The 4,154-nt window shown below is 36.3% G+C and overlaps 1 pseudogene; it reads left to right on the plus strand.

Annotated features, from left to right (window-relative positions):
* Positions 1-1,290: 1,290 nt before the first annotated feature.
* LOC100397077 (serine-rich coiled-coil domain-containing protein 2 pseudogene) lies at positions 1,291-3,309 on the plus strand (annotated as a pseudogene).
* The last annotated feature ends 845 nt before the right edge of the window (positions 3,310-4,154 follow it).

Consider the following 4,154-nt stretch of genomic DNA (forward strand, 5'->3'; position numbering starts at 1 on the left):
AGGCAGACAGACACAGGAGAACACTGCCTTATTGTGGTGATAGAGACAGAAGTTGGCATGATATGTCTATCAGCCATGGAACGTCAAAAATTGCCAAAAACTTCCAAAATCTAGGAGAGTATCATGGAAAAGATCCCCCCTCCTTGTCCAGGAGGAATAAACCTTGCCAACACTTTGCTTTTGACATTTCGGCCTCCAGAACTGTGAGACAATAAATTTGAAGGTTCTCCTCTTGTGGTACCTTGTTACAGCAGTCCTAGAAAACTAATATACTAGTTTATAGGGCTATAAAGTGCCTAAATTTGAATTCAGTCACACTTAAGATTCCTCAATCTTAATCTTGCTTTGTAAAAGAAATCAATCTGATAAAAGGCTTAAGACATGCATCGGACCAAAAACACAGAATGTGATTTGTGTTCTCCTGGCATTTCTTTTGGATCACATCATGGTAATTTCAGAACAATTGTTCTCCTGAGCATGATAGGCAACAATGGCAGGTTGCTAGGCAACCCACAGCTGGGCTGCAGCCAAGGAAGCAGCATGACCTCACACTGGCTAAAATAAAGACACACTCTAGAATACATTCTGAGATAAACCTGGTGGATCACAAAGTTGCTGCAGATGTAAATCTCCTTCTCTTTTATGTATCTACATACAGATATACGTGTGTATATCTCTGTATGTGTTTGGTACATGCATGTGTGTGTCTATGTGTGTACTTAAATGCACCTTTCTTGACAAAGTGAAAGGAGGAGTGACTCCTTTGAGGTAGTCCTTCATAACTAACCTTCATTTTCCATTTCAATAAATGCAAATTCATCTTGGTAGGCTACCCGTCCAATTAGGGTGGCTGTTTCTAGACTACATCTTAGAGGTGTGAAAATTACTGTTGCACAGATTATTTGTGATCTTTGATTGCAAGGTTGGTGTTTCACTCCTATAGATTAGGTAAAATTCTAAGAACAAATGCACCTTATAGCTCATTGAATGAATACCACTGATCAAGACATTTTTGGATTCCAAGTTACTAACGTATTGAACAAAATCTCTAAGAAGTACAGTGCAGCCAATGTCAAATGGGACACCTGTTAACATATTAGGAATTTGTAAGAACAGTAACATCAAAGTTACATAAAAAACAATGGCTGATTGTCCATCATTCCATTCATTTAATTGGAGAAAAGCAAATAAATACCAACTTAGTGCACGAGGTACTGAAGAGCCTAACCAGACTCAAAATTCATGATTGATTAATTAATTGATCCTGAAAAACATGTTCCTATTCAAGTAATGTTTGAAAAACAAGATAAAGGTAGGTTTGAAAAGTTTTTCTTTATTCACATCAAAGTTAGCAAAGCCATTCATTATGTGTCATCTGCAGAGAAGTTAAATCAAAGGACTTTTATAAACCATTTATTTTGGGTAAAAAGGCACATTATTAGGAAGGACGTCCTATTCTTCAGACAGTGCTCCAAAATCACCATTGAATAGGTTTTATGGAAACCCATTGAGTTTCAACAGCATGCAAAGACCTACAGCAAATTCTTGCTACTAGTAGTTCTAGAGAAAGCTTAGCTCAATCCTCAGACAATATTATGCATATTGCTAGTGAAAAAAATGGTAAGGTCACACAATTGTTCACATTCCATTCAGAGTCATTTGTTGCACCTTCATCTATAACCAGATCACACTCCTTCAATAGAGCTATAGAGCTTACAAGTCTTCTAAGTACTAACGGTTATCCATTAGAGTACTCTGCACTCAAGTATGCTAACAAGAAACTACCAGCAGTAAGAAGTATGTAATGGAAATAAACATTTGGGATAAGGATTCATTAGGTCATATGCTGCTGGTGGAAAGAAGTTGGCTTTACACATGACCTAGGTGCAATTTCCACTTTAGGTTATTGGATGTTTCCTCTCTCTCTACTGAAATCTAGCTGGCCTCAAGTTTCTGGGATTTTGATAGATCACAATCAATGGAAATAAGAATTCATCTGCTGACATATGTGTAGAAATGATGCTAGAGTTTTGGCTAAGGATAAAGCTACTACTAAGAACCAAGATTTAACTGAAAATGAAAGTTACAAAACAGAAAATGACCAGACCATGAATCATGATGCTAAAATAGTTACTTGAGCAATGATGTAGATAGTATTCCCTTGTCTTTTTTGTCATATTCTAATAAGAATGATTTAAGTGAAGACTTCAGAGAATATTTAATAGGTGTTAAAGACTTCAACAGAACTAGAATAACTTTAGAGGAAATTTCTCTCAAAGAAGGAAAACATAAAAAGTCACTATCACAAGATAGATCTGATTCTCCCAAGAAAAATAAAAATTTGTTTAAACTGATAAATTGAAACTGAGAAATAGATATAAATGTCTCTAAAACAAGCAAACTTCCAAAACATACTTCTATGAATACTTTTACTAGACACAGGCTACAGAGCTGGTTCTTCATTTGAACTCTCCATCTGAGAGTTGTGATGGAACATAAATGTGGAATGAAGAGAGCTTGTAATCCACTGGAAATGTCCATCCAATTGGGAGTTATGAGTCCTATGAAATAAACAGCATATTTTAAATAATCTTGAATCATATGACTTTTAGGATGATGGCCTTATGATGGACATCTTGAAAAGGTGGAGCATGAAAATATCAACTACTTTGACAAGACAGAAGTGTTCAACAGCCTCAGGAAGGATTTTGTAAAAGGCCACTCTAGAAATTGAGTACATGGGAACACTACCACCTCAGTCATCCTAACCACTATGGTTACCATGGAAAAAGTGATTTGACCATAGGGTCTCCCTATAGAGAGTCTTCTTTGGGTCATTTTGAAAGCTATGGAGAGACACCGCTTTTCCAGGTTCAGAAAATGTTGATGTACCAGAAAATGCAGTGATGCAGGATGAGATGACCCTCCAACACATGGTTCAGGATTAGATCTTTGTAAAAACTCAGTTACTCAAACTGAAACATCTGTATCTTCATGAAGGAACTGGATCTGGTATGATATTCAACTATCATTCTCATCAAGCCCAGAACCAAAAGATGGTGAAGTATACAGGAATTAAGATTTATTAAATGAAAGAAAACAACTTAAAGAGAAAATAAAGACAAAAGATGAAAAGATCTAAGTATTAGAACTTCAGGTTGCAATTCCATATATTCACAACCAAAAATCTGAAGAGAAAAAATGCACGCATACTGATAAATATACCCAAACATCTGGAGAAAAATTCCTCAAGTGCTACAAACTTCTAGCAGCTGTCCCAGACCCACAGAGCACACCGAGAGAGAATGAATGTAGCCACCGCATATGGAGGTCTCCATATGCGGAGGTGCAATCCAAGACATGCGTCAGGGCTTCCCATAATTGGAATCTGAAAGCATCTAAGCTCTGCCACCCTTCAGATTCTTTCAAACAAAAACAACCTCCAACTAGAGCCTCAAAGCTTCTAATCCAAACAAGCATCTCAAAGCCACCAAGACAAAATAAATCATGCAGAATCCAAATGGCAAATTTACATTTTGGAGATTCTTTGGACTCTAATCATTATTCTATTCTGCCTACACCAAAGATATACTAAGTACATAGCTGTCACCTGCCAATCTGTTTGTTAAAAAACCATCTGTTCCGTAATAGTTTTACATACAGTTTGCTAATGTTTTGCAGGTTCCATTAAAAACCCACAAATTTTAAAATTAAAATGTGAAAGCTTCTACTAGTTTGACTCTTCCGTATCCTGGTTCCAAGTACATGTCATTTAAGCATACTTATCTCAGGTAAACACAAATGTTTGCTTTCCCATTTCAGAGGCCTGCCAAGGTTCTAATCATGTTATTTTTCCCCTGTACTTTGGAAAAATCATAATATTCTACTTAGTAGGCAAGAAGTGTACTTGGCTGGTTTAATCCTGTTAGGGTCTCTGTTTATTGTGGTTATCAGAACCTCACTGCTTTTCACTCGTCTCACCTGTGAATATGGCTATTATTTTAACTAAAGACACAGTGATTGATGGAAGTTCATAGTATGTAAGTAGAGCTCTGGCCAAGGCTTTATATATTCAAAAGGTCTATACAAATACTTTAAAATGAATTAGAGATTAGGCTTCTAAAAAGTAAACAAATATCTTAATATTTACATTA

This window comes from Callithrix jacchus, chromosome 1 (genome assembly GCF_049354715.1).
Source record: "Callithrix jacchus isolate 240 chromosome 1, calJac240_pri, whole genome shotgun sequence".
Lineage (NCBI taxonomy): Eukaryota > Metazoa > Chordata > Mammalia > Primates > Cebidae > Callithrix > Callithrix jacchus.